Raw genomic sequence first — 12261 nt, forward strand, 5'->3', positions numbered from 1 at the left:
AACGTCAAGGTCAAGAAAAACAGACTCAGTAACTGTTCCAGATTAAAGGAGACATAACAACTAAACCTAAAATGTAATCCTGGGGCTTCCCTGGTGGCACAGTGGTTAAGAATCCGCTTGCCAATACAGGGGACACAGGTTCGAGCCCTGGTCCGGGAAGATCCCACATGCCGTGGAGCAACTAAGCCCATGTGCCACAACTACTGAACCTGCACTCTAGAGCCTGTGAGCCACAACTACTGAAGACTGTGCACCTAGAGCCCGTGCTCCACAACAAGAGAAGCCACCACAATGAGAAGCCCACGCACCACAACGAAGAATAGCCCCTGCTCACTGCAACTAGAGAAAGTCCGCACACAGCAATGAAGACCCCATGCAGCCAAAAATAAATAAATAAAATAAATAAATTTTAAAATAATAATAAATAAAAATAAAATGTAATCCTAATTGGTTCCACATCCAGCATGACAGCGTGAGAAGCTCTGCAGACCCCTCTTCAGTGAAACTGGTGAAAATATTTAAAAAACCAACCATTTAAAGTCTCTGGAAATGGTCATTAGGGCATACAGCAAATAGGGACCCTTTTTTTTTTTCAAGAAAATCTACTAAAACTCAGTTAAAAACAGTAAAGCTACTAAGAACAATGAGGGTCAGTGAACTGAATTAAAATGAAATGTCTCCTTCCCCACTCCAGCTCGGTGAGACAAAAACTTCACTACACTGGTGAAGTCAAGAAACTTCTTTCCCCCTAACTCCTAGTTGGAAGGCAATCTTCCTGGGAGGGGCAGGACATCAGCATATTTCATCCTGCCCCCAATACCTGATGGTGACAGTAAGCTTTGGGAGAGTGCAGCCAAGAGGTGGGAGCTTCCTTTTTATGCCCAGCTCAGACATGTAGGATAGAGGCTCTATCTTGGGTACAGGGCCACTGAAAATACGGGGACCCCAATCACCTTTGCCCCAGACCATAAAGTGAAGTTTCCATGCTGGGTGAAGCATGCCAAGAAGACCAGATGCTACTGCCTCTCACCTTCTCTGAGCTTCCAAAGTGGGGGTATCACTCAGAGAGACAAGCAAGCTACTGTTCCCACTCTCAGCTCCGGAGCTGTGCTCCCAGATTTTGCCTGGGGGTAGAAGCAAGACATAAAATAAGCACCAAGTCTTTAATGAACTGACTTCATTTGGAACAGAGTGTGGAGAATTCAAGCCTAAGGGTGCTCTCAAAAACTGGAGGTAGTGGTGAAAGGCAACTGGCAGGAGATTAGTACTAGGTACATTGGATATAGGCTAAACTGTACGCCAGCTACTTTAAAAGAACCAAGAAGCTGGAGGGGCCCTGGGTTCAGAAAAAAATCTCAAACACTAAGTTTGGGAACTACCTCTTCAAAGGAGCTCAGCTTTGATTGGATCTGCCTTTGGAGCAATGTAGCCCCAGGGCATTACTGAGAACAATAAAAGCCATCAGCTGGCAACCAAAAAACATCTGGGTGAAGTCTGGGAAAGGGAGCATCAAGAGAGCTCTGCCAGGGACTTCCTTGATGGTCCGGTGGGTAAGACTCCATGCTCCCAAGGCAGGGGGTCTGGGTTTGATCCCCGGGGTCCGGAACTAGATCCCGCATGCGTGCCGCAAATAAGAATTCGCATGCCGCAACTAAGAAGTCCACATGCTGCAACTAAAAGATCCCGCATGCTGCAACTAAGACCCAGTGCAGCCAAAATAAATAACTAAATAAAGAAAGAGCGCTCTGCCAAACCCACTGTCATTCCAAGGTAGCTGTGAACATACCCAAGGCTGTACCCTAAGGGGCAATATCAGAGGCTTTACATTGTGGGGACTAGGGTAAGGGGTTCATAGACTTTACTAATATAATCCAGCCAATCACTAAACAAATAAACAAGCAAATAACAATAACAACCCCCCACCACTGGAGGCCAATACTCAGACTTGTAACCATTTATTATCTAAAATGTCTAGTTTCCAACAAAAAGTTATGAGACATGCAAAGAAACAGAATAGTATGACACATACACTAGAATAAAAGCAGGCAAGATAAACTGCCTGTGAGAGCAACCAGATGTTGGATTTAACATACAAAAACATCAAAGTAGGGATTATGAGCATGTTCACAGAACTAAAGGAAATCATGATTACAGAAGTAAAGAAAGGTATGATGACAATGACACATCAAACAGAGAATACTGACAAGAGAAAGAAGGCATTTAAAAAACCAAATTGAAATTCTGGAGTTGAAAAGTGCAATAACAAATGAAAAAATTCACCTGGGAGGCTAAACAGTATATTTGAACTGGCAGAGAGAATAAGTGAGCTTGGAGATAGATCAACAGAGATTATGCAATCCAAAGAACAGAGAGAAAAGAAAATGAAGAAAAATGAACAGTTTCAGAGAAATGTAAGACACCATTAAGCACAACAGCACATGTATAATGGGAGTACCAGAAGAAGAGGAGAGAGAAAAGGAGCAGAAAAAATATTTGAAGAATATTGGCTGAAAATTTCCCAAATTTTTAAAAAAACAATCTACACATCCAGGAATCTCAATGAACTCTAAGCAGGATCATCTCAAAGAGATCCACACATGGACACATTAAAGTAAAAGTCCTGATGCTGTAATGTATACAGAAGTCAAAATGTAAGGTTGTACACATGCAACTTATATAATGTTATAAACCAATGTTATCTCAATAAGAAAAAATAAATTTAAAAAAATAACAAAAAGCAATATTACAACAACAAAGTAAAAGTGCTGAAAGCCAAAGGCAAGAAGAAAATCTTGAAAGCAGCAAGAGAAAAATGACTCAGTACTTACAAGAGAACCCCAATAACATTAACAGCTGACTTATCATAAACAATGAAGGCCAGAAGGCAGTGGGATAACATATTCAAAGAACTCAAAGAAAAAACTGTCAACTAAGAATCGCATATCCAGTAAGGCTATCTTTCAAAAATGAAGGCAAGGGGCTTCCCTGGTGGCGCAGTGGTTGAGAGTCCACCTGCCGGTGCAGGGGACACAGGTTTGTGCCCTGGTCCGGGAAGATCCCACATGCTGTGTAGCGGCTGGGCCCGTGAGCCATGGCCGCTGAGCCTGCGAGTCCAACGCCTGTGCTCCGCAACCGGAGAGGCCACAGCAGTGAGAGGCCCTCGTACCGCAAAAAAAAAAAAAAAAGAAGGCAAAATAAAGATATTCCCAGATAAACAAAAACAGAATTTGTGACTAGCAGACTTGCCTTGCAAGAACTACCAGAGGAATCTCATCAGGCTGAAAGCAAGAGACCCCAGGCAATAATTTCAATTTACATGAAAACAGGAAAAGCACTGATGAAGGTAATTATGTAAATAAAAACAATATAAATACAAATTGCTTCTCCTTTTCTTCTCTGAACTGATTTAAAAAGCAATTGTATAGGGCTTCCCTGGTGGCGCAGTGGTTGAGAGTCCGCCTGCCAATGCAGGGGACGCGGGTTCGTGCCCCGGTCCCGGAGGATCCCACGTGCTGCGGAATGGCTGGGCCCGTGGGCCGTGGCCGCTGAGCCTGCGCGTCCGGAGCCTGTGCTCCGCAACGGGAGAGGCCACAACAGTGAGAGGCCCGCGTAACGCAAAAAAAAAAAAAGCAATTGTATAATACAATATGTATAGAAGATGCTGGAGGAGGAAGAAGCACCAGGAATCTATCTCCTCACATGGACAAAAATTGCACTGTCAGAATCTGCCAGATGTAACTATTTTGGAACTCTGGAGTCTATTAAAGGCTTGAAACATTCAGGGGAAGGCTTGGATGGTAAATTTTGGTTAATTCCAGTCAATTTCAGCTCTTAGCACCCCCTCCACCAAGAGCAGGTAGCTGTCCAACATTCCTGGAGCAGCCTGTAGATAGCTTGTAGGAGCCAGGGTAGGCAATAAGAATCTTGTCTTCCAAGTACTAGGGATCTCTGTACTGACAGCTGATTGCTGCTTCTCATCACAGAGGGGCAGACACAGAGGCAGGCAACCACTGCTGCAACGCTCATTGACATTGTTACAAACACCACAGCCTTCAGCTGAAGCAACTTCCAAGGGATTTAAAGGGACTAACAGGTATTGTGGGAGTCCCAGAAGAAGACAGAAAGAGGAACTGAAATTATTTAAAGAAATAATAGCCAGAAACTTCCCAAGTTTGATGAAAGACATGAATATAAACATCAAAGAATCTCAACAAACTCCAAGTAGGATGAACACAAAGAGTTCACATTCAGACACATTATAATCAAACTGTCAAATGCCAAAGACAATCTTGAAAGCAACAAGAAAGGAGCAACTCTTCACATGCAAGGGATTCCTCACGTAAGATAATAAGCAGATTTCTTATGAGAAACTTTGGAAGCCAAAAGGCAGTTGGATGATATTTTCAAAGTGAAAAAAACTGTCAACCAAGAATCCTGTATCTGGCAAAAATGTCCTGCAAAAGTGAAATAAAAAAGAAGGAAATCTTGCCATCTGCAACAACATGGATGGACCTTGAAGATATTATGCTAAGTGAAATAAGTCAGAAAGAGAAAGCCAAATACTGTATGAGCTCATTTACATGCAGAATCTGAAAAAAACCAAACTCATAGAAAGAGACAACAGACTGGTGGTTGCCAGAGGCGGGGAGTGGGGGTGAAGGAAATGGGTAAAGGTGGTGAAAACGTAGAAACTTCTGGTGAGTTTTGGGGATATAATATACAGCATGGTAACTATAGTTAATTGTACTTTATTGTACATTTGGAAGTTGCTAATAGTAGATCTTAAAAGTTCTCATCACAAGAAAAAAAATTTATGACAGATGATAGATGCTAACTAAACTTATTGTGGTAATCATTTCAAAGTATATACATATACCAAATCATTATGCTGTATACCTTAAACTAACACAGTGTTACATATCAATTATTTCTCAATAAAACTGTGTGGGGGAGAACTTAAGACATTTCCAGATAAATGATGAAGAAGTTTATTACCACTAGACCTGCCCTGCAAGAAATACCAAAGGAAGTCATGCAGGCAGATATGAAAGCATACTAGACAGTAACTCAAAGCTGTATGAAGAAATAAAGATCTCAGTAAAGGTAAATACATGGGCAATTATCAAAGCTGGTGTTATAACAATGGTTTGTAATTCCATTTTTTATTTTCTACATGATTTAAGACACTAATACACTAAAAAAAATTATTAGTCTAAAAAGTTATTAGTCTAATACTAATATAACTTTGGTTTGTTCCACATTTTGTTTTCTTCAAAATTTAAGAGACTAATGCATTAAAAAAAAAACCAATTACTAGTTTATGTTTTTGGTTACACAATACATAAAGATGTAATTCTGTGACATCAATAGCCAAAAGGGGTGAAGACAGAGCTTTAAAGCAGCAGATTTTTTAAGTTAAGCTGGTATAAATTCAGATTTGAGTATTAAAACTAGGATGTTAAATGTAATCTCCATGATAACCTCAAAGAAAATAGTTATAGAATATACACTAAAGGAAATGAAAAGGGAATTAAAATGTTTCACTACAAAAAAAAAGAAGTACTAAACATAAAAGAAGGCAGTAATACAGGGCATTAGGGACAGAAAAAGCTATAAAGCATATAGAAAACAAACAGCAAAATAATGGAAGTTCCTCCTTATCAGTAATTGCTTAAGTGTAAATGAATTAAACTCTCCAATCACAAAGACGGAAATTGGCAGAATTGTTAACAAAACTATATGCTTTCTGGGGCTTCCCTGGTGGCGCAGTAGTTAAGAATCCGCCTGCCAATGCAGGGGACATGGTTCGAGCCCTGGTCTGGGCAGATCCCACATGCTGCGGAGCAACAAAGCCTGTGTGCCACAACTACTGAGCCGGGGCTCTAGAGCCTGTGAGCTGCAACTACTGAGCCCGTGTGCCACAACTACTGAAGCCCACGCACCTAAAGCCTGTGCTCCACAACAAGAAAAGCCACCACAATGAGAAGCCCACGCACCGCAACGAAGAGCAGCCCCCACTCGTCGCAACTAGAGAAAGCTCGTGCATAGCAACGAAGACCCAATGCAGCCAAAAATATAATTAATTAATTAATTAATTTTTTAAAGAACTATATGCTTTCTACAAGAGACTTTAGATCCAAAACAGATTGAAAATGAAAGGACTGAAAAAGATATCCCATGCAAATAGTAACCAAAAGAGAGCAGGGGTGACTATACTAATATCAGACAAAACAGACTTGAAGACAAAAAAGGTTACAAGACACAATGACATACATTAACAAAAGGATCAATACGGCAGGAAGATATAATAATTATAAACGTTTATGCACCTAATAACAGACCATCAAAATATTTGACGCCAAATTTGACAGAATTAAAGGAAAAAATAGTTCTACAAATAATAGTTGGAAACTTCACACTCCCAATAATGGATAAGACAACCAGACAGAAGATACGAAAACAGAGGAGTTGAACAATGCAAAAACTAACTAGATCTAACAGACATATAGGGAATACTCTACCCAACAATAATAGGATACACACCCTTCTCAAGTGTACATGAAACATTTTCCAGAAGAGATATATATGTTAGGCCACAAACTAAGTCTCAATAGATTAAAAAGAACATATAAAGTATCTTCTCTGACCACAACAGGATGAAGTTAGAAATCAATGACAGAAGGAAACTAGAATATTCACACATTTACGGAAATTAAATAACACACTCCAATGCACCAAAGAAGAAATCACAAGGGAAATTTAAGATATTGAGAGACAAATGAAAATGAGAACAATATAACCAAAACTTATGAGATGCAGCAAAAGCAGTGCTAAGGGGGTAATTTATAGCTGTAAATGCTTATGTTAAAAAAGAAAAAAGATTTGGGGACTTCCCTGGTAGTCCAGTGGCTAAGACTCCGCGCTCCCAATGCAGGGGGCCTGGGTTCAATCCCTGGTCAGGAAACTAGATCTCACATGTTGCAACTAAGTGTTCACATGCTGCAGCTAAATATCCCGCATGCCACAAGAAAGATTCCACATGTGGCAGTGAATATCCCACCAGCAGGCAGCTAAGACCTGATACAACCAAATAAATAAATAAATATTTAAAAAAAAAAAAAAGATTTCAAGTCAACAACCTAACTTTGCAGCCTAAAGAAATAGAAAAAAGAACAAATTAAACCTAAAAGTAGCAGAAGGAAGGAAATAATAAGATTAGAGCTGAGATGAATATAATTGAGAACAGAAAAATAGAAAAAAATCAAAATAAGCAAAAGTTGGTTCTTCAGAAAGATGAACAAAATTGACAAACCTTTAGCTATACTTAGAAAAAAAAGACTCAAATTACTAAAATCTGAAATGGATTTGGGACGTTACTACCACTCTAATAAAAAGAAATAAAAAGGATTCTAAGAAAGTACAATGGGGCTTCCCTGGTGGCGCAGTGGTTGAGAGTCCACCTGCCGATGCAGGGGACGCGGGTTCGTGCCCCGGTCTCGGAGGATCCCACATGCCGCGGAGCGGCTGGGCCCGTGAGCCATGGCCGCTGAGCCTGCGCATCTGGAGCCTGTGCTCCGCAACGGGAGAGGCCACAGCAGTGAGAGGCCCGCGTACGCAAAAAAAAAAAAAAAAAAGAAAGAAAAAGAAAGAAAGTACTATGAACAATTGTACACCAACAAGTTGCATAAATGGACAAATTCCAAGAAACATAAAACCTACCAAAACTGAATCATGAAGAAATAGAAAATCTGAATACCCCATAACTAGCAAGGAGACTGAATCAGTAACCTAAACCTCCTAACAAGGAAAGGCCCTGGACCTTTGCTGGTGAATTCTGCCAAACATTTGGACAGGAACTGATACCAATCCTTCTCAAACTCTTCAGAGAGTTAATGAGGAAGGAGCACTTCCTGGCTCATTTATGAGGCCAGCATTGCCCTGGTGCTAGGGCCAAACAGGGACACTATAGGAAAAGAAAAATATACACTAATATCCCTTTTGACCACTGATGCAAAAATCTTCAGCAAAATACTAGATGATTAAGATGTTCATGAGAGATACTGGTCTCATGTTTTTTTCATGTAGTGTCCTTGTTGGGTTTTGGTATCACAGTTGTTCTGGGCTTATGGGGAGAAATGGGAAATGTCCCTTCTTTTTCTGTTTTCTAAAGAATTTGTGTAGGATTTGTGTTATTTCTTCCTTAGATGATTGGAAGAATTCACAGCAAAGCCATCTGGGCCTGAAGTTTTCTTTACAGGCGAGTTTTACTTTTTCTAGATGCTGTGTTTAGGCTTTATATCAAGGCTTAGTGTAGTTAAATTCATAGACACAGAAATTAGAATGGTAGTTGCCAGGAGCTGGTAGGAGGGGTAAGTGGGGAGTTTTTGTTTAATTGGTACAGAGTTTCAGTTTTGCAAAATGCAAAAAGTTCTGGAGATGGATGGTGGTGATGTTTGCACAATAATGTAAACATACTTAAGGCCACTGAACCAAATACTTAAAAATGGTTAAAATGCTAAATTTGAAGTTATGTGTATTTTACTATAATTTAAAAATCCAGCATGTATATAATACACTGTTGAACCTATAAAATAGAAAAATGTAATATATTTGTGCAAATATATGTGGAAATTAAACAATACACTCCTAAACAACCAACCTTACAGAAATAAAAAATATTAAAAAGAATTTTTATTAATAATTGTATGCCGGTGTGTGGGCCCTGAACCAAGATGGCTGAGTAGAAGGCCGTGCTCTCACTCCCTCTTGTGAGAACACCAGAATCACAACTAGCTGCTGGACAATCATTGACAGGAAGACACTGGAACTCACCAAAAAAGATACCCCACATCCAAAGACAAAGGAGAAGACACAGTGAGATGGTAGGAGGGGCGCAATCACAGTAAAATCAAATCCCATAACTGCTGGGTGGGTGACTCACAAACAGGAGAACACTTATACCACAGAAGTCCACCCACTGGAGTGAAGGTTCTGAACCCCACGTCAGGCTTCCCAACATGGGGGTCCGGCACTGGGAGGAGGAATTCCTAGAGAATCAGACTTTGAAGGCTACTGGGAATTGATTGCAGGACTTCGACAGCACTGGGGGAAACAGAGCCTCCACTCTTGGAGGGCACACACAAAGTAGTGTGTGCATCGGGACACAGGGGAAGGAGCAGTGACCCCATAGGAGACTGAACCAGACCTACCTGCTAGTGTTGGAGGGTCTCCTGCAGAGGCAGGGGGTGGCTGTGTCTCACTGTGAGGACAAGGACACTGGCAGCAGAAGTTCTGGGAAGTACTCCTTGGCATGAGCCCTCCCAGAGTCTGCCATTAGCCCCACCGAAGAGCCCAGATAGGTTCCAGTCTTGGGTCGCCTCAGGCCAAACAACGAACTGGGAGGGAACCCAGCCCCACCCATGAGCAGACAAGTGAATTAAAGTTTTACTGACCTCTTCCCACAAAAGCAACAGCCAGCTCTACCCAGCACAAGTCCCTCCCATCAGGAAACTTGCACAAGCCTCTTAGATAGCCTCATCCACCAGAGGGCAGACAGCAGAAGCAAGAAGAACTACAATGCTGCAGCCTGTGGAACAAAAACCACATTCACAGAAAGACAGACAAGATGAAAAGGCAGAGGGCTATGTACCACATGAAGGAACAAGATAAAACCCCAGAAAAACAACTAAATGAAGTGGAGATAGGCAACCTTCCAGAAAAAGAATTCAGAATAATGACAGTGAAGATGATCCAGGACCTCGGAAAAAGAATGGAGGCAAAGATCAAGAAGATGCAAGAAATGTTTAACAATAAGCAAGAAGAATTAAAGAACAAACAAACAGAGATTAACAACATAATATCTGAAATGAAAAATACACTAGAAGGAATCAATAGCAGAATAACTGAGGCAGAACACATAAGTGACCTGGAAGACAGAATGATGGAATTCACTGCAGCGGAACTGAATAAAGAAAAAAGAATGAGGGCTTCCCTGGCGGTGCAGTGATTGTGAGTCCGCCTGCCGATGCAGGGGACACGGGTTCGTGCCCTGGTCCGGGAGGATCCCACATGCCGCGGAGTGGCTGGGCCCGTGAGCCACAGCTGCTGGGCCTGCGCGTCTGGAGCCTGTGCTCCACAACGGGAGAGGCCACAACAGTGAGAGGCCCGCATACTGCAAAAAAAAAAAAAAACAAGAGAAAAGAATGAAAAGAAATAAAGACAGCCTAAGAGACCTCTGGGACAACATTAAATGCAACAAGATTTGAATTATAGGGGTCCCAGAAGGAGAAGAGAGAGAGAAAGGACCTGAGAAAATATTTGAAGAGATTACAGTCAGAAACTTCCCTAACATGGGAAAGGAAATAGTCACCCAAGTCCAGGAAGCACAGAGAGTCCCATAAAGGATAAACCCAAGGAGAAACACTGAGACACATAGTAATCAAATTGGCAAAAATTAAAGACAAAGAAAAATTATTGAAAGCAACAAGGGAAAAATGACAAATAACATACAAGGGAACTCCCATATGGTTAACAGCTGATTTCTCAGCAGAAACTCTACAAGCCAGAAGGGAGTGGCATGATATACTTAAAGAGATGAAAGGGAAGAATCTACAACCAAGATTACTCTACCTGGCAAGGATCTCATTCAGATTCGATGGAGAAATCAAAAGTTTTACAGACAAGAAATCAAAAGTTTTACAGACAAGACAAGCAAAAGCTAAGAGAATTCTGCACCACCAAACCAGCTCTACAGCAAATGCTAAAGGAACTTCTCTAAGTGGGAAACACAAGAGAAGAAAAGGACCTACAAAAACAAACCCAAAACAATTAAGAAAATGGTCATAGGAACATACATATCGATAATTACCTTAAACATAAATGGATTAAATGCTCCAACCAAAAGACACAGGCTCGCTGAATGGATACAAAAACAAGACCCATATATATGCTGTCTACAAGAGACCCACTTCAGACCTAGGGACACATACAGACTGAAAGTGAGGGGATGTAAAAACATATTCCATGCAAATGGAAATCAAAAGAAGGCTGGAGTAGCAATACTCATATCAGATAAAATAGACTTTAAAATAAAGAATGTTACAAGAGACAAGGAAAGACACTACATAATGACCAAGGGATCAATCCAAGAAGAAGATATAACAATTATAAGTATACATGCACCCAACATAGGAGCACCTCAATACATAAGGCAACTGCTAACAACTATAAAAGAGGAAATCGACAGTAACACAATAATAGTGGGGGACTTTAACACCTCACTTAAACCAATGGACAGATCATCCAAAATGAAAATAAATAAGGAAACACATGCTTTAAATGACACAATAGACCAGATAGATTTAATTGCTATTTATAGGACATTCCATCCAAAAACAGCAGATTACACTTTCTTCTCAAGTGTGCATAGAACATTCTCCAGGATAGATCACATCTTGGGTCACAAATAAAGCCTCAGTAAATTTAAGAAAATTGAAATCATATCAAGCATCTTTTCTGACCACAACGCTATGAGATTAGAAATGAATTACAGGGAAAAAGTCGTAAAAAACACAAACATGGAGGCTGAACAATACGTTACTAAATAACCAACAGATCACTGAAGAAATCAAAAAGGAAATCAAAAAATACCTAGAGACAAATGATAATGAAAACACAATGATCCAAAACCTATGGGATGCAGCAAAAGCAGTTCTAAGAGGGAAGTTTATAGCTAAAGCCTACCTCAAGAAACAAGAAAAATCTCAAATAAACAATCTAACCTTACACCTAAAGAAACTAGAGAAAGAAGAACAAACAAAACCCAAAGTTAGCAGAAGGAAAGAAATCATAAAAATCAGATCAGAAATAAATGAAATAGAAACAAAGAAAACAATAGCAAAGATCAATAAAACTAAAAGCTGGTTCTTTGAGAAGATAAACAAAATTGATAAACCATTAGCCAGACTCATCAAGAAAAAGAGGGAGAGAACTCAAATCAATAAAATTAGAAATGAAAAAGGAGAAGTTACAACAGACACCAAAGAAATACAAAGCATCCTAAGAGACTACTACAAGCAACTCTATGACAATAACATGGACAACCTGGAAGAAATGGGCAAATTCTTAGAAAGGTATAACCTTCCAAGACTGAACCAAGAAGAAATAGAAAATATAAACAGACCAATCACAGGCACTGAAATTGAAACTGTGATTAAAAATCTTCCAACAAGCAAAAGTCCAGGACCAGATGGCTTCACAGGT

The 12261-nt window shown here is 40.3% G+C and overlaps 1 protein-coding gene across 8 annotated transcripts in view; it reads right to left on the reverse strand.

Annotated features, from left to right (window-relative positions):
* NEK4 (NIMA related kinase 4) overlaps positions 1-12261 on the reverse strand; it is a 59297-nt gene that overhangs the window by 2250 nt on the left and 44786 nt on the right. The window lies entirely within an intron of this gene.

This window comes from Delphinus delphis, chromosome 10 (assembly GCF_949987515.2).
Source record: "Delphinus delphis chromosome 10, mDelDel1.2, whole genome shotgun sequence".
NCBI classification, from domain to species: domain Eukaryota; kingdom Metazoa; phylum Chordata; class Mammalia; order Artiodactyla; family Delphinidae; genus Delphinus; species Delphinus delphis.